Consider the following 19,888-nt stretch of genomic DNA (forward strand, 5'->3'; position numbering starts at 1 on the left):
TAACTATTAGAATATATTCCCAAAGCTCCTCTTTTAAACATTTTATCCTAATCCACAGAAATATATTATTGGAATGACAATTAAACTAAAAGAAAAAAAAATCAATGTTTACTATAATTAAATTTTTTCATATAGTGCTGCAATTTTATTTCAGTGTTTGGAATGTCAAAGTCTCAAACATGCTTCTTTGTTCTTTCTTAAGATAATGCTTTGTGATGTGAGAGAAATGATCCTCAGCTTACCAGGTCACATGATTTCTTCACCCTTCTGTTATCTCAGAAGAAAAAAATAGGTCAATTTTAATATTACTAATCATGCAAAAATATTTACAACTCAGGAAAATCAAATGTTCAAAGAAAAACACCATTTAGGTTTTCTTAGTTAAGAGGAACTATTTATTTTGAAAATCAGTTATATTGAGAACTTTCTTTTAGCATTGAATTTTAATTAAATTTGATTAATTTATTTTTAAAATTCTGGTATTAACAATAATTGCACATTTTTTTTTCCCTAAAAGTGTACTTCCGGGAAAAAAAAAAGCAAAAATACTCCCTATAATTGCAAAAATGTTTAAATGTGTAATTTGCCCAATGTTACCTTGTACAAATGCATTTATAAATTTCTTACTATCATATATACCTTGAAGATACTATACTCTTCTACCAAGACTCAGTAATTACTTTTTTTTGGTGTCTATTTAATTGCTTTACATTGCATAAGCATTTGGGAAAAGTTCTCTTGTCAGACAATTTGCTTCATATTTCCTGTTTGTTTCATTTTTTTGAAAAGGAAACCAGGCTTTGGAGCAATTCTATCATAATATCATAATTTTCCAAGTATTTTTCACAGATTCAGGGTTTTTTTAAATATATGTTTCCCCATGAGTTACAAACCTACAAGTCTTATTTTTGCCCCTTAGTACACTGATAGTCTCTTCACCTCAATTAAGCACCAAACAAGATATATCAATTTACATTTTTGAAGGATCTCAGGAAGTCCTTTTAAAGTACAACTACCCTATTATTGAGCTTAACTATCCAATGTATGCTCTCAAGAAGAAAACTTTCTATAGGATCTACTGCTCAATTATTAAATTCTCTGGAGCCATTAATCAATATAAATAGCAAGATGTTAATTTTCTTTCAGAACCCTTCTTCCAGTACCACCTATAGAATTAGTAAGGTTAGGAAATGGCTTTCCAGAATATAAAACAGACTGTGTCCTAGCCAGCCCCCACCAACATGCACAACTTTTATAATGTATTTATTCAGTAACTTGATTCAATTCTTAGATTACTTATACACATATCCATTTACCACACCAAATAAGACCAGCAACTGTATGTCTGAGGCTTCCTTTCTTACTACAGTAATACAAGAGTATTCTCAGCAAGCACAAGAGGGTAGGACCAAATTATTTTTGTCGTCATTTAACAAACATTATCAACAAACTTCAACAGCTACTGATGTAGAGTAGGGTCACTGGGATCTGGAGGGAGGTTGCTTGGATTCAAATTCCAACTTTCAAACTTACTATCTGGATAAGCATGTGCAATTAATTTACTTAGCCTCTGTGTAAGCTACAATTTCTTCTTGGGAATGTGGACATAAGTTGAAAAGTACCTGCTTCATGACATTGTTGTGAGCCTTAAATAGATCATGTAAAATAATTAACACAGATCCTGGGGCATAGGAAACTCTCATTAAATGGCAGCTATTATTATTTTTATTGTTGTGCCATTGCTATCATTCTATGGGTTTCTAGTAGTGTACAACACAGAGAAAACATGTTAATGCCCAAAAGAAGTCTCAATTTGCAATGATCTGATAACTGACAGAATTGAAATTCTAGAGGAGTCGGCAGTCTCTGGACATGTCAACCATTCATCTCTCTAGATTCTCTAGGCTTTATCCTTGTATCAAGTCAGATCATCAGAATGGTACATACCAGGACTGTATTACTTTAGCCCCCTTCAGAAATGCTTTCATAGAACTATGATTTGGCGTCATGCCCATGGCTTCTTATCAAAGGTCAGTGCAAGAAATGGCCCTATGAAGAATGCCTCTGCTCTCTTTGTAAAACTGCTATTGAAGACACTCTCCATTCTAGGGTTTAATGTCCCTTAGACAAAGACTCTTGTTATAAATTCTTCTTAGAGCTAAGTTTAATGATTTTAGTATATCTGTTGTTTTGCTTTAAAGTACCTCATCCTTCTGGGAAACAGAAAGGGCTTTAATAATAAATAGAAGATTCCTTTCAACATGTGCAGTTCTGAAAAATGTTACCAGCAGCAGCTGATGATCCATCATCAGGAAAGAATGAAAACCAATAAATTCATTCTCCCTTTCCTATTTCAAACTTAAAATGTTACCCTAGAAGGAAATATTTGCATGTAGAAAGATTACCTCTGAGGGAGGAAAGGGATGTATTGCGGATGATAAAATTTCTGGGCATGAACTCTTTGGAGGGCAGAGAGCTTTACAGTTTTCTTTCAAGTCACATCATGTAAACCGGAAGTTGCAAATTGGCAGACCTTTGTTGTTCAGCCTGCACAATGTTTTAAAAGATACTGTGGAGGGCATGTGTTACATTTAGGCATAATACAAGCATTCGGACATCTACTGTCATACTCAAGACCTTTTCCCTGTTAAATTCTTCTGTATAGTCAAGGTCACTTTCATACATGGTAGAATCTGACATTAATAGTTGCTACTTCATTACTATAGGCAAAGGAGTCCCTTGAACGTTAGTATAAAAGCTTGTAGAACTTAGAGCAAATAATTTTTGAAAAGCTGAAGAGAATATGAGAAAACAGGTCAATGTAACCTTCTGTCAGTCCTTTATGCTTACTTTCGAAAATATACTGCCTGTTCTGTTCCCTTTAGCGGCACTGTGGGACCCGATGATGGCCGTCTCAAAGCATGGAGGGATGCTCAGAAGTATTAATATCACCACTTCTTTCTCAGATCCTGTTCTTTTCACCATGGAAATGGGGGAGCCAGGAGAACAAGGTTTTCTCTATCAGATTATAAAAAATATATGTTCTTTATGGTAGAGTTTGAGATATTTTCATAATGAAAGAATTGTAAGTGAGTCTATGGGAAAAGTGAGTGCTTCTAAACTATGCTGGAGGCCAATAACATGAGCAAATGATTATTCTGCAGATTGGAAAATACTACCAGGCATCAGCCAGAACTGTCAGCAGACAGGGACATCCTAAAGAAAATAACTGTCAGTATCAGTTGGCCATGAATTTTCTTTCCCCAACAATTTCTAATAAGCAGGCATATACATGAATTACGTAAGCCAAGTATCTACTGAAGTTATGTTTACTGATAGATATTTTTGATTAAGTACCATTAATAATAGGACTCAGTCATTGGTTAATCTAAAAAAGTTAGATTTTAAGCATGCTCTTTTGCTTTTAACACTATTCACTTTAAAAGTGGGAATAACCGGCATGCATATTTTTCTTTGGATACATTGACCTTATAATTATTTTTGTTTCAAAATTGGGACTTATAAACAGATTTGGCCCTCTACCTCCTAAAACAAAACATTTTTGCTAAGTTTTGGGTCACCACAAATCTCCCAACAAAACAAAATGGAAGGTAATACTTCATGGATTTTTTTTTTTTTTCTTCAGGCAAAATCCCAAAGTCATTTAGACCTAAATGTTTTTCGCAGATCTGAAATCGCAACAAACTCCAGCAGGAAAGAGTTGTGGATTTGTAAAGCAATAAAAGTTTCACAAATGTGACTATGTAGTTGTGGTTCAACATTTTAAGCAAGAGTTTATACTTCATCAGAGTAGATACCATGATATTTTGTTCAGCAGAGGACACTAAGACACAGAGAACTCTGTTCTAGAGTGTGAATTCTTATTCTAGACACCTCTCTTTTTATTCACCCACTCATTCATATGTTTATTATAGAGAACATTCTGCATGACCTTCAGCTTTCAAAACTGACAATCCAATCTTGTGACTTTGAATCATTTCTTTATTGGTTAAATGCCAATAGCTTATTGAAATACCTCACGAAAAGGACCATATTTCTTTCCTAGACATCAGTGACTTATGACTTACTTATGATGATAGTTTTAAAAGATTGATAAAGTAATTTAAAATTAATTAAATGGAATATCATTTTTGATATTAAAATGTAAACTAATTTTTGTTGTTCTATGTGGCAGAGATAGGTTGACAGTGTTTAAATACATCTTGAGCTATGAAAGGCATAAATAGGCTAGGCATTGAAGGAACTGAATCTTTCCAATTCCAGATCTTTCATTCTTGCTTTCTTGCAAAATGGGAATGTGTTAACTTGGTGAGGCATAATTTGGTAATTTATGTGCCATGAATTACCCATGGGAATGTGTTACTAAAGGTATGATTCTCTATTTGGAATGCTTATGTTGATTATTAGTAGCAAAAAAATACATTAATATGTTTCCCAAGTTTACTTTATTAATACTTACTATAAAAGTCTAACAGAAAGCTAGAATTAATGTAATTACCAAAAAATAAAATAAAGTAGAATAAAATAAAATAAAATAAAATAAAAAGAGTTCTCTGACAGCAACTTCAAACATCAATGTGGGATAAATCAATTTATACCAACTGCTATTCAAAAAAGATAAAATGAATTATAAGAGTACACACTGACTCTAAACCCCAGGACATTATTAATAAATATTGTCTCTATCCTAAGGTTTAAGGAGCTATGAAGCTAGTACAAAATGTTATGTATAAGTATTAATTTAGTTTTCAATCAGGATTCCTACAGGAGGAAGACTTACGAAATGGCTGCACTGCGCATTTTCCCTTACAACATTTGATCCCAAAGGCACACTTTAACTAAATTTGACAGCAGGAAAGAAGTCCAAAGCTAAACATCACCACACAAGTTTTTGAAACAGGTGACAGCTAATGGCCCAAACAGTTCATATTAATAATCAAATGCTGGCTACCCTGTGGTTCACTACCGTGTGCTAATGAGGAGAGACTTGCTTTCTCTCCAGGCAAGCGACTTTCCGTGTCACCTCTAATACTTCTAAAACCTGATGGATACTGGAAGAGAGAATGCAGTGGTTACTCTCTGCTATCGGCAAATGATATGCATGTAACTCATAGGAAGTCTGATTCGTTGGATCCAAAGTTGAGCTTTATTTATTTTTATACCACTTTACCTCTAGGCCACTTTACTAAGACTTTTTAAAGCAAAGTTAAAAGTACTAAAAACATTAAAATGCTTCTACGATTAGTGAATATTTCCAGAGTTATTGCTTTTGCTTTTGTTTTTTCTCCTCTTAAAGGAGGAAGGTAGAACATTCTCTGTAGATACCAAATCTTTAGTCCTCTTTTTTTGGCCAACTATGTCTTTTTATTGAGCATAAACATTAGTCTCCTACAATCTTGAGCAAAGGAAATGGGATCTACTATTAAGGCATGCAGTGGTGATCAGTAACCAGACTGGCAGATTATTATACAACTGCAGTCATTGGTTGAATCAAATCCTGCTTTTATGTCCCCTTACACATGAAACCCTCATATTTTGTACACATACAAAAAAAAAAAAATGTCACAATTCATCTGAAGCAATTCTTTATGGATCATAGGGTGATAGATTGCTGTTCTCTTTTGGCTATATTATTTTCTTAAGATAATTGCTTACAAAATGCAATATGTATAGGATCAAATAGCTATAATTTGAATTTAGCTTTGTGTATCTCTTCTTAATTCACCAGTCAGTTACCATGCTTTTCACTGTTTTCTTCCTCTTTCACTGCCTTATTGTTCAAATACAACAAAAATGCAATCTGAATCATGGCTAGCTGTTCTGTAAGTACTTTTAACAATGTGCTTAGTGGCCTATGTTGCTTTATGCAAGTATTTTTTTTTTTTTTTCTTGCAGAGAGCTACAATATTTAACTTTTCTACTTATTTTTAATAAAACTGGACAAAATAGCTTTCCATGTTAAAAATCACTCCCTGTATTATGCTAAGCAAAATAAGTCAATCAGAGAAAGATAAGTATCATATGATCTCACTGATAGGAGGATTTTGAGAAACAAGACAGAGGATCATAGGGGAAGGGAGGGAAAAATGAAACAAGATTAACCAGAGAGGGAGACAAACCATAAGAGACTCTTAATCGCAGGAAACAAACTGAGGGTTGCTGGAGTGGAGGGGGGTGGGAGGGATGGGGTGGCTGGGTGATGGACATTGGGGAGGGTATGTGCTATGGTGAGCACTGTGAATTGTTAAGACTGATGAGTCACAGACCTGTACCCCTGAAACAAATAGTCCATTATATGTTAATATAAAAATTTAAAAAAATCACTCCCTGGATATTAACAACTGATTTTCTTTCTATCTGAAGTGTACCACTTATTAGCTATGTTAACAAAAACTTAGTATTCTTATCTATAACACAGAAAAAGTACTACCTGACCCACTTAATATCTATGGTTGTTGAAAAGATCAAATAAGGTCAAATAAGGTAATACATGTAATTCTCTGACGAATGCCTAGTTTCTGTTCAGATGTAAGATATATTTATACTTATTTTAGCAATTCTGTTCCTTTTTTTATTTAGCAATTCTGTTCCTTTAACAATGCCTCTCAATGAAGAAATATATTATTATATTTTGGTAAATTTTTATCTTTATTATTTCTTACTAAAGAAAACAATATCTCAAATAAAAAAGTCTAAATTTGGACTCTGGGAAAAAAAATAATAAATAAATTTGAACTCTGAGGTGAAGCCCATTGGGTTTAAGAAAGGGAATTGTAAAAGTAAATGTCCATGGGAGCCAAGCCAAAAAACAAAACAAAACAAAACAAAACAAAAGGAAAATAAATGGTACTGTGTGTATTTCTCCAGATACAGACAGGCATACAAGACAATTTTCACTTTTCTCTTAACCTGGATGGCTTATGCCACCAGAATGTATTCTCTCAGAGTTCTGTGTGCTAGAACTCTGAAATCAAGGTGTTTGCAGGACTGTGTTCCCTCCAAAGCTTTAAAGGAGCATCATCCTGCCTCTTGCAGGTTTTGGCAGTCCCAAGAGTCCTTTAGCTTATAAGTGCATCACTCCATTCTCTTCCTCCTTATTTATTAAATGGTTGTCTTCTTGTATGTCTCTGCTTTCACTTGGCACTCTTTTCTCTTATAAGGACACCAGTCGTAATAGATTAAGGGTCTGCTCTATTTTAGTATGTCTTTATCTTAACTAGTCACATCAACCACAACCCTATCTATAAATAAGATTGCATTCTGCAAGTACTTGGGTTAAGACGTCAACATGTGTTTTTGTGGGACACAATTCAACTTACAACAACCACTGTAAGAAAAACAAAATTAAAAAATTTGCAAAAGCAAAAATAAATAGCAAAGAACATGACTGAAGTGTAAAAAAAAAAAAAATAGGGACTAGTGAGAAGATAATAAATTGTTCAGGCTGTATGTGGCTTTTTTGGCTGGTTGTAAAAATAGCTGCTACTCAGGTGTAAATAATTTTTTACCGGGGGTGCCTGGGTGGCTCAGTCATTAAGCATCTGCCTTTGGCTCAGGTCATGATCCCAGGGTCCTGGGATGGAGCCCAGCATCGGGCTCCCTGCTCTGCGGGGAGCCTGCTTCTCCCTCTCCCACTCCCCTCGCTTGTGTTCCCTCTCTCACTGTGTCTCTCTCTGTCAAATAAATAAATAAAATCTTAAAAAAAAAATAATTTTTACCATGGTGGCATAAAGGTCTAATATTAAATCTCTTAAATGCCAAATATTAGCAACAAATTCCTTTTTTTAAATATGAAGTGAGGAAACACTGTGAGTTCTGTGCACATACTTATTAACTATGACACAGCATTCAATTCATCCATTTTGTTTAAGATCAGAATTCCTTTATTAGGAAAGCTATAGTTCGGGGAATTTTGAAAATATATTAGCAACTTAAAATATTTTTCCCCTTGAATAACTAAATCATGACATACTAAGTAACTCATTTGTTAATGAAGAGAAATATAAGTGTATATATATATTAGGACACATCAGAAAGGAAGATATTGAAAAGAAGTACTCACAAGTTGTCTTCTAACTGTAACCAGAAATAAATAACAAGTGATATTACAAAAGATTATGCCAACAGTAAATCATTTCAGCTTTCATAAAATTTCAATTTAAATGGGTTAATTTCAGACAAAGCAAAGAGTAAAATAATACAAGCCCTATGTGTCTCTGTCTCGGCTTTACTAATCTCTCTAGACATCAGTTTCCTCATCTGAAAGTTTCCTTCCTTCAAATATTCCATGTCTATGATTTGAAAAATACACAACTAAATTCCCTTTGCTCATCTAGGAGTATACAATATTTAAAAATATATATATTTCTTTTACAGTAAATTTCATCGAAACATGCCATTTCTGGAATATATATGTTGAGTTGTGATTAAATCATGAAGCATAAACACAGGTTAACTACAGAGGTATTCTAACTCTCTGTTTAGTATGCAGCTGAAATGAGGGACTGGCTAAGCACTGTCAGTAACAAAGATTTCATTGTTTTATTTCCACTGTGGCTTCTTCTGCTTTAGTAAGCACTTCAGAATCTACATTTTGAGTGCTTGTGAAACATTGTTTTTCCTTTTGTTGTCAGATAGATTCACATAATATGTTGATTGTCTATAATGCCTCTTGGCCTTTACTATAATAAAGTGTATTCCCTTGTTATTATTTATTTATTTATTTATTTGAGAGTTGGAAGGGGCAGAGGGAGAAGGAGAGAGAGGGAGAAAGAGAATCTTAAGCAGGCTCCATGCCCAGCATGGAGCCCCACACAGGGCTCGACCTCACAACCCTGAGATCATAACCTGAGCTGAAATCGAGAGACACTTAACCAACTGAGCCACCCAGCCCCTCCCTTGTTATTTAAGTCATTTAATTTTAAACTTATGTGCCAAAATAGTTAAGCTTTAGATCTATCTGTTTAAATAAAGAAGGAAGGGATGCTTCAGGTAACGTAGTGAACTGAGTTGACATAAACTAGTTCCCATTTCATTTATATAGAAATGCTACAGGGGCGCCTGGGTGGCTCAGTCGTTAAGCGTCTGCCTTCGGCTCAGGTCATGATCCCAGGACCCTGGGATCGAGCCCCGCGTCGGGCTCCCTGCTCAGCGGGAAGTCTGCTTCTCCCCCTCCCACTCCCCCCGCTTGTGTTCCTGCTCTCATTATCTCTCTCTCTCTCTGTCAAATAAATAAATAAAATCTTTAAAGAAAAAAAAAGAAATGCTACAGAAAATATAGCAAGCATCACACTGGTAAGTTAATACAGCCAATCTCAAAAGAAAATAAGAGAAATTTCCAGGTGGCAAAACAGAGCAAGAAATCAAACCTAGAGTGTTAATGGCACAATCTAATGCCCCAAGAGTCTGGATGTGTATTGTGCTAAGTTATAGTGGTTACAGATGATGCGTTGGAGTAAAGATGCTAAGGCACATATAGGTGGCAGGGCTTTGAGCCAGTGTGAAATGGGTAGACGAAACAGATTTCTGAGTAAATCTGGAGCCCTGTGAGAACCCCCATGCCCGTAAAGATATGATTAAAAAAAAAATATTGTTGTCAGGAAGAAGCTTATCTGCTTTACTGGATTTCTGAGTGTTTAAAAAATTATTCTTTTTAATAAGTAACAATCAAAATACAGCAAGCATGTGTGTGGTTTTCTGAGCTTTTATAATCTGCTAGGTATAAGAAGCACAGACTAAGAGAACAACATAGCACCTCATCTGGAACTAGTGAACTCCCTGGGGATCTGGCACGTATATATTTTGTAAGGAAGTGCTATGACCCTCTTTGAATGAAACTCTCATGTTAGAAAAAATTAAACATTAATAATAGCAATGTATAAATTACATGAAGGAAAATATTACAACAAAACATGCAGAATAATTAGCATAGCATAGACATTTGGTAACAGAAAAATGTGAGATTATAGAATAAGAATGTTTCATATTAAACAGATAAATGAAATTTAAAAAGGATTGAGAGATAATTTTTTAAAAATATTTTATTTATCTATTTGAGAGAGAGACAGAGAGAGCACGAGCTGTGGAGGGACAGAGGGAGAAGTAGACTCCCTGCTGAATGTGGACCCCACTCGGGCTCGATTCCAGGACCCCAAGATCATGACCTGAGCCAAAGTCAGACGCTTGACCCACTGAGCCACCCAGGCGCCCTGAGAGATAATTTTAAAAGCCAGATTTGAAATTATATCTTCTAGACTTTAAGATGCAGACATTGATGCTAAATTTTAAACTATGGATTAAACAGTAGCTTGCCGAACAAGAGTAGATTAGTAAACTGGAAGATAGTAGAAATTACAAAGGTGCAGCCCTGAAGAGTAAAGAGAGGTTATCATTCATAACAAAGACATATGAATGATAAAAGAAGCAGTGCAAAGAGAAGAAAGACAATAAGAGAGAGAGAATATTTTCAGATAATGGCAGATACAGTTCCAGAATTATAAAAAAGATACATGAATCCTAAATTTGAAGATGCACACTTAATCCTGAACAGCTTAAATAAAAACAAATCCTAAGCCTAGATCCATTGTAGTAAAATTGCAGGAAAAAAATTAAAAGTAACTGGAGAATAAAGGTAAATTACTTAAAATAAGATTTAAACTAACAGTAGATTTCTTATCAGTAAAAATGAAGACCAAAATATAGTATATCTCAGAATCTCCCACGATTCATTTTATATATGAATATTTTTTAAAGTTAAAATTGAACTGAAAAGAATACCCTTATTTTATTTAAATTTTAAAACTGTGACTTAGAACATTTAGAAAATGCTATGAATAGTGAAATGATATTGAGTTCGGCAGACCATGATTCAGGGCGCTATTTCAGCATAAGGGCATCATCTGTAAGTTTTCATTAAAATGTCCATCATTAGGTTCCCTTTCTAATAATGTGAAATAAATTAATGTTATATTTCATTCAACTAAATGAATAATAGAATTCACTTATTAAAGTAGCAACTTCAGGGCTCTTAACCAGATTACATGGTTAAACTGTGACTTCTTTCAAATAGTGTGTTTTATGAGACAATAAAATTTAGAGGACCAACTCAGATGTTCTTTTTTCAAAATCAGTTTTAAAGTTAAAGGCAAATAAAAAAATCTTTAAAAAATAAAAATTAGGCTGCAGACATGCTATGAAGACAGGTGTTGTATTAGAAGTTCTGATAATGGGGGGTGCCTGGGTGACTCAGTCAGTTAAGCATCTGCCTTTGGCTCAGGTCACAATCCCAGAGTCCTGGGATGGAGCCCTGCATCAGGCTCCCTGTTCAGTGGGGAGTCTGCTTCTCCTTCTCCCTCTAACCTTCCTCCCTGCTCGTGTTCGCTCATTCTCTCTCTCAAATAAATAAATAAAATCTTTAAAACAAAAGTTCTGATAATGGATCAAAAATCATATCTATTGTAGAATAAAAAATGCCAAACTCTCTTTCATTTTGTCATTTATGCCTCATCAGTCCTTTAAAATAGGTGTTATTAAAATCTTTTGATAGATATCAGCTAGAGGTCAAAATTCATCAATATAAAATTCTATTACGTTTATATAACTAAAATAATTACTCTAGAACATTAAGAACTCTAGTTCTTAATGGGGGTAATTTTGTCCACGTGGGTCTGGAGACATTTTTGATTTTTAGAACTTGGGAGGAGGGATACCACTTGATCTAACGGTGGATCAGGGAGGCTGCTAACCATCCTGCAATGAACAGGAAGGCTCCCCACAATAAATAATTATCTGGTCCATAATGTCAATAGTGCCCTGGGCAAGAAACCCTGTTCTAGAATATCTAGATCACATGCTGATGAAATTGAATAGTAAAAAATATGCTCTGTTTACTATAAAAGCAAAGCAAAAATACGAACTTCCTTTTCCTAGAGTATTGTCTGCGGTTTGAAACTGACCGGCATTTCGTAGATACTTGGTCGTTTTCACGTAACATGGGCTACAGTAGGAGTGTTTTCTCTCTGCAGGCAGTCTCCATAGTAGGATTTCTGTAGCCTCCAGCAGTGGTGCCCTGACATCAGTTTGGTTCGAGGAGACGGTCTTGACAATGTAGCAGACGCACAACAGGCCCACAGACTTCCACTTTGCCCACTCCGGTTTCAGAATTCAACATGCATTATATTGAGACAAAAGTAATAAAATATATTGACACCTTTCCCTTTAAGTATTAATGCCTTACCTTTTCCAATGTCAGCAATCCCTCAGTAATGTAGCTTTCTCTAGTGCTGATAAAGCAGTTATTTTGTTTTCTGTAACTTCCTTTTGGGGTCTAGCTCATTTATTTTTAATTCATGATACTTTCCAGGATTTTATCACATCGATTACTGGTATTTCAGATACCAGTTATCATGGTCTATATCTCTAAAGGGAAGTATATTGAAACTAAAAATGAAATTTCCCACAGTGGTGATTTATTCTAGTCTGATTACTTTTAAATTCTCTGAGCATCTGTTATGATGCCATTCCAGTTCAGGAATTGCTTATGTACATTTTTAGATGATAAAACTTGCTTTTTAAGTGAAAGAATTTTTAATTAAATCACACACACAAAAACTATATTGTTTAAAATATATTCATAATTTATTTTAACTAGTATTATAGAAGAGGTATCTATTGATTTAAAATATTACTTTCTCTTTAGAAGTTATATGAAATACTATGTTATCCTCAATTTCATTTTTCATGTTTTCTCCAAGAAAATATAGAAAACAATATGATTTGATCCTATTAATTTTTCATGAATTGGGCTTATGAATTTCAAGATCTGTTTTTCTAATCTGAACTGTACTACATCTGAGTCTTTGATCAGTCAGTACATGAATAAGGAATGCTGTTTTCCAGAATTAAGAGGAAATGAAGCCTAAGGAGATACATTACAGAATAATAAGTACTAAATAAAATATAAAAGTCTTAAATTTTAGATCTCATTGTATAAATATTACATATTTTTAGACCAAATAATTTGTATCCCTGTTACCTTTTCCACACTTAGAGCAGAGTAGCATTTTATATAATGCGTTTATCCTAAATCCTATATATTATTTGATAAACTAGAATAAATGTGATATATTTGCCCATGCATAAAAATGCTATTTACATATATGCTCAGTGAACAGAAATATCGGAATTTTATAGTAAATTTATCTCTAGGGTACCAAATGAAACTTTAAATAAAGCTGTACGGAAGCACCTTATTTACCTAAGGGTCAAAGTGCATTTCAAAATACCTAATAGGTGCAATGCAATATACATGTCTCCCATCAAGTTTCTGTAATCTCGATAATGGTACAAGAATACATTCAATATTATGTAAAAAATTATTAATTTCTAAAATACCCCACTTTGTTTGCCTCTCCTGTTTTAGATAGTGTGTCCTGTTATTTTTTCCTCAAGATGTCATTTTAGTTGCCATCATCTTTTAGTCATGCCTTCATCTTTCCACACAAAACTGAAGGCCTGGGTTTCAACCTCTATACTTGAACACATGTCTCATGCAGAGGAATGTTATCTGATTCACAGGCTGTAACGCTCTTCACAAGGAGTCTCCACCTTTGGTGAAAAGTGTTTCATTTTTACCTGTTGGCAGCCTGATGACACAAAGTATTTGCTCATAATGCTGCAATCCCTTGCCTATGAATTGTCACCAGGCTCAGGAAATTGTTAGTAGAAATGTCCATTCTGAAAGTGTAAATAGATAAGTATGCAAAACTAATGGAGAAAATAGTATATTCATGTCTGTCCTGCATATGACATCCTCAGACTAAAAAAAAAAAAAAAAAAAGTATTTTCTTTATTCCTTTCCTTTATAAAGAGATTTCTGTCTTCAGACTGAACACTGGAAAAGGGCCTTCAGGACTAGTCACCAAGACTTTGATGATATAAATATCCAGAGGGAGCCCAGATCCAGGACAGGGGTTATGACTTTCCCAAGACACAGAGACAAGAAGCTCTAGGATGGGATGAGAATTTCATGTTTACTCAGTTAAGACTAATCCTGAAAAAAAGAAATGAATTGACTTACATATGCAGACACTTTTGGAAGCCCAACAAGTCAAAACTGACTCCAAAGATAACTATTGTCATTATTCTCTCATTGTGATATTTTACCTCTGCACGAGCTTCTCCAAGTCCATGGATTGGTCCTGCCCACTCTATACTTCAGACAATTTGGACAAAGTAATATTCCCTTTTCCTTTCAGTCTTCTTAGCCTTTCTAATCCTGATTCCCCATAGCACCCAAAATTTTGAAAAGTTTATACTTGTCTTCAATTCCTCACTTGTCACTCACTCTGAAATGTGATTCCATCTCTACCTCTGATATAAAAAGAAATATAAATTTAGCCTTCATCCCCATTTCCTGGCACAGAGCTTCCAAAACCCTTGGAATTTCCTGAATGGGGGGGGAGGAGCAAAAGGAATATCTTTTGTTATTGATAATTAGCCCCTTTCAACCATACCTGAGTATAGGAGATGAGCCTTGGAGGATGGGAATTGGTTGCCAGAAGGATCAACAATGTATTTAGAAAGTTGGAACTTTTAGCCCTACATCTGACCTTTAGGGAGGGGAGCCAAACTGAGCATTGTGTTAATCATCAATGGCTAATGACTTAACCAATCATAGCCTCCATAATGGGACCTCCATGAAAAAAACCTAAATAAAGAGATACGGAGAACTTCCAGGTCGCTGAACACATTAAGATGCTGAAAGGGTGGTACCCCTGGAGAGGTCATGGAAGCTCCACACTCCTACCAACATACTTGTCATATGTGTGTTTTTCCATCTGGCTATTACCGAGTTGTATCCTTTCTAGTAAACTGGTAATCGTAAACAAAGCACGTATGTGAGTTCTGTGAGCCCTTCTACCAAATTGTCCAACACTGAGGAGGGGACCACGGTGAACCCCAGTTTATAGCTGGTCAGTCGGAAGTGCCGGAGGCTCAGACGTGTCATTAACATCTGAAATGAGGGGCAGTCTTGTGGGACTGGGCCCTTAACCTGTGGAATCTGTGTTAACTCTGGGTAGATAGTTTCAGAATTGAATTGGAGGGCACCCAGTTGGTATCTGAAGAGTTGGAGAGTTTGTTGGTGTGGAAAAAAAAATGCACACATTTGATATAAAAAAAATGTGACTAGAGAGTAGAGAAAAATCGTTTTCTTTTTTGTTGGTATTTCTCTTTACTACCTCTAAACCCATTCCTCTGAAAGTATCTCATCAAGATTATCAACAACTTCCTTTTGACTAAATTTAAAGAAATCTCTAAGACTTACTTAAACAAGACTTATTTGACAGCATTTAATTCTAATTATATATGCATATGAATACATACATGTATATATATGTATGAATTTTTTATCGAAATACTCTGTCACTTAAACTTTTTTGTGCAGGTGTTTTCTCAGTATTCTTCCTACTTACTTGAACACTGCCTGTGGTCTCATAAGCAGGTTCTACTTTCTTCTCCTCTCATTCACTACTCATGTACCACAAAGCCTAACTGATAATTCTGCTGGCATAGACAATGGGGGACTTCAAAGTCATATTAAGAACTAAACTAGATCCTTCTACCTTCCTCCCATATCTCTGTTAGATAAACCTCTCTCTAGATCCCATGTTCACCACCAGACTATCCAATTACAAAATCGTATCAATTCTACCTCCAATATATTTCTAGAATCATTCTTTCCCTGTATTTCTAGAAAATCTCTCTCTCTCTCTCTCATAATAATGCTAAAACAACAGCATCATAATTTGTTTCCCTTGCTGCAATATCTCCCCCACTGTTTTGGTATCTCTAGAAAAGTCACTGTGTTCTTTCTGAAGTACATGCTTACTTAAGCCTTGCTTCAATCCTTCCTACAACAGCCTGTGTATGACAATATGAGGATATGATAGTTGAGAGAATAAGGTTGTTGAGAGCATGATAGGAATTAACGTGAGTGAAATCCCGAACATAGTAGCCAGCATGTAGCACATAATCAATAATATTGGCTGTGTTGCTGCTAATAAAGACAGTATCTCTACATTTCTATCTCCCATTAGCTTCCAGTACTGGGAGGGCGGGGACTTTAGGCTATCGTCCACCTGCTATGCCTATCACAGTGCTTGCACAAAAATTAATACTCAAGAAGTATTTGCTCAATAAATAGATAATAAAAACAATAGAAATTTGTATAAGACCTTACTCTTTTCAAACTGTTTTAATGTTCTTTCTCTCTTTATGAGAAATATATAATTACTGTTCCTCATGGTATATGAGCTTGAGACTCAAAATATTGAAACCATTTAAGCAAAGCCACAGAACCCTTACATAACAGAACTGAGTGTCAAAAACAAGTCTGTTGGATTCTAAGCCCAAAGCTCTTACACTGCTTCCACCTTTCTTAATGGCTATATCAATTAAATATAGTCATATTGAATTTTAACCAGGCTCTGTGTGCAGTTTGAGGGAAGCACCCAAAATAAATCATAGCTTTTTGATCCATACTTCTTCAGGCATATTAGTGAATTAAAGATGAATAAAACTGCACTTTCTCAACAACATATATCTATTCTATAAATATTCTATAAATATATTCTATAAATATGACACGTTGTTGTTTACATAACTTGTCCCTAGATTATTTTCACTATAATCCCTGAAATATATCACCTGGACATCATATCTTAAATGAGCACGATTCTATATGGAAAGAGAAATAGGAACTTTGTATTCTCTTAACAAATTTTTTAATATTCCTCTTGGCTTCATTCCAGTTTACACTTGCAGAGCTCTGCAGTTAAAAACATTTTGTGAAAATCTTCTCCCTATTTCCACTGTCCCAGCTTCCACAGAAATTGAGCATCAAGGCTAGCCTTTGAAGTCAGCAACAGTGTCGTAGTCTTAATTCCCAATAATTAACTGTGTGCTCAGTTTATCTCAACATGCTCTCTCCTGCCAGCTCTGCAAGACCTTGCCCTCTGCCACTGGTTCTGCACAGAGCCAGAGTTTACATAAAACTAAAAATCAAAGCAAGAAGGTTTTAACTTTGCTTGGTTTTTCTTACCTGGGAAAGAGCCTGGCAACATCTGAAGATGGAATAGTGGCAATAGTTACTAGCTCTCATGGGGGAAGGTGTCTTGTAACCTCTCAGATCTTCAAGATCCTCTTCTGTAAAAAGGAATAACGCCCCTTCCATAGAAATGTCTTCGGTTTTCAGAATTAAATGAGTTGATAAGCTTGAGAATGTTAAACATAGCTCTGAACAAATGTACATATCCAATAGTATGTATCCAGAAAGATTTTCCTTCTTTCCTTCCTTCCTTCCTTCAAATAAACTGTGTTTCAAAGCTAAAAGAACACACAAATATTTCTCAGAGATTGAGACAGTTTTAATATCTGAGTAAGCAATCTTAATCTCAAGTGTTTTGTGTATATTTAAGTGATTCTAAAGCCTCCATTATTCATCTAGTGAAGTGTAATTATCTGAGAAATTGAAAAGAAATTTAAAGACAAGAAAATGGAAATTCTGTTTCTGTTTTTACTTAAGAATGGTTATATTGGTCAGAACACAGCAGGTATCCAAGGAAATGCTGACTGGCCGACTTGAACAGTCTTTCATAGAAAATGTGGCCTCAGGATATTAATACTTCTTTTAGGAAATAGGACAGAATATCTTGTTAAATATCCTGAGTTAATTACCATTAAGCCAATGAGAAACTAAACCTATTTTGAAAGTCAAGTCTGTAAATATGAATATATTTTCAATATTTGCAAATTCTATAATATCAATAATCAAAAATAAAATAATTAAAATCAAATTTTGATTCTGCACAATGAATTTAAGTTTGGCTAATTTGACAAAGATACCAAATACTAGTTTCTTTCAGTTGCAAAGCTTAATGAAATGGTTAGTACCCACCATCACCTTGCCCACCACCACCCCAAAAAATGGGCCTGTGGTTAACCTATGTCTATAGGCTCATGTTTGTAGGAGATTTAAACATTGAAAGTGTTGTGGTTTAAATACAAGTATCTAGTGGGTTAGTATAGTGGTAATTAAAGCTATTTTATAGCTTTTGGTAGTATAAACATAATTACCACAGAAAGTGAGGAGGAACAAGGAATAATGGATAATTAGAAAGTTCCAGCAAAATAGTAGATTGATTTATGTTTGGAACAGGATATTAGGGTTGACATCTAAATGTTTGTTATTTTATACTTTTATAGTTTATAATCTCAGGCCACAGAAATCTAATGTTTCCTTTTATCTTTTCACCTAAAGTTAAACAAGTTACTATGGGTGAAAAGAGTTGCTTTTTCATGGCTTAGAATTCTACACTTAAAACAATTCTAAAATCTCATGCTTCTAAAATGTATGACTTAAATAAAGAAGAAATCATCTCTGTGTATGTTTGTGTGTGTGTTTATATGCGTGTATCCCTCTCTCTATATACACATATATAGTATGTGTGCGGATGGATGTGTGTACATATATATATATACATAAATGTCATCCTATAGTCTAAACTTAAAACCAATGAAAATAGGTATTTTTTTCTAATTTTCTATTGATGGTATATTGCAAATCCTATTTTTATTTATAGATTTTCTTCAGCTTCTTCTTCTGTAGTTCATATATCATCTCATAATTATAATGAAAATTGTATTCTGAAGTAGGTAAAAACATTCCAAGAGCAACCATTTGCAAGTGACCTCTTGGTTAATTCAGCCAATCTCACAGACCCCTCTGCCTCTCATACTCTCAATTTACTTTAACAGTTAAACTTTAGACATGATATTCAGTTACATAGAAATGTTTTTTAAGCTTGCTAGATGGATCTCTGATTATTGCTTTTTTTAGGCAGAAGACTTCTTTCCACATCCCTGAAGAGGGAAATTTGCCTTCTATTTATCATTTTAGCCAATTATTGCAAATGACTTAATGCCATTCTGTGGTCCCCTGGTAACAAATAACTGGGCCCTTAGAACCTGTTATATCTCTGAAATCCTTAGCATTTTGCATGAATGCATAACTAAAAGGCTCTGTATGTCTTACAGGTTAAAACTGTAAACAAAACAGAATAAAGCAAACCAACCACTCAAATCCCTAAGGACTCTTAAACAATAAAACGGCCTTTGTGGGGCACCTGGGTGGTTCAGTTGGTTAAGCATCTGCCTTCGGCTCAGGTCATAATCCCGGGGTCCTGGGATCCATCCCCTTGTCAGGCTCCCTACTCAGTGGGGAGACTACTTCTCCCTCTCCCTCTGTCTCTCCGCCCAGCCTATTCTCTCTTTCTCTTTCTCTCTCGCTTACTCTCTCTCTCAAATAAATAAATAATAAAATCTTAAAAAAAAAAAAGGCCTTTGTGATATATGTGTGTATATGTATTATATATAGATATATATCATATATACATCATATATTATTATATCTCACATATATCTGATATATAATATTATATACATTTACATTTACAGGAAACAGGAAAAAAAGTTGCTATGACTTTAGCTTAATGTAAATAAGTACATCTTTGCTTGTATAAGGTGAAATTAAAATTAAAACTTGAACATGATCTACCAACCTGCCTCATCATTGCTGGGCTTTTCTGATGTTAATTAGGAGGATCTGAAGCCCGCAGAACAGCCAATGACAACTTTTGGATTATTTCCACATTTCCAATTTTCACTGGATACTGCAGGATGACCAAATTATGATAGAATTTTCTTCCCCAAATTGATCAACTTTAACACAGAGATTTCCTCAAGTGTCACAAATTCTGAAATAGAAAGGATTAAATTTTGGATATTGCAAGCTCAAATCAGCAAATGG

At 34.7% G+C, this 19,888-nt stretch overlaps 1 protein-coding gene and 1 long non-coding RNA gene across 4 annotated transcripts in view; one reads left to right on the forward strand and one right to left on the reverse strand.

Annotated features, from left to right (window-relative positions):
• CADM2 (cell adhesion molecule 2) overlaps positions 1 to 19,888 on the forward strand; it is a 1,094,969-nt gene that overhangs the window by 349,907 nt on the left and 725,174 nt on the right. The gene's annotated exons all lie outside the window — the stretch shown is intronic.
• LOC118535007 (uncharacterized) lies at positions 125 to 19,832 on the reverse strand. Its single transcript, XR_004917003.2, has 4 exons — positions 19,641 to 19,832; positions 17,123 to 17,406; positions 11,976 to 12,168; positions 125 to 274 (listed from the first exon to the last, which is right to left on the reverse strand). It is a non-coding gene; the product is annotated as an uncharacterized LOC118535007 (long non-coding RNA).

The sequence above is a fragment of the Halichoerus grypus genome, chromosome 1 (genome assembly GCF_964656455.1).
Source record: "Halichoerus grypus chromosome 1, mHalGry1.hap1.1, whole genome shotgun sequence".
In the NCBI taxonomy this organism is placed as follows: domain Eukaryota; kingdom Metazoa; phylum Chordata; class Mammalia; order Carnivora; family Phocidae; genus Halichoerus; species Halichoerus grypus.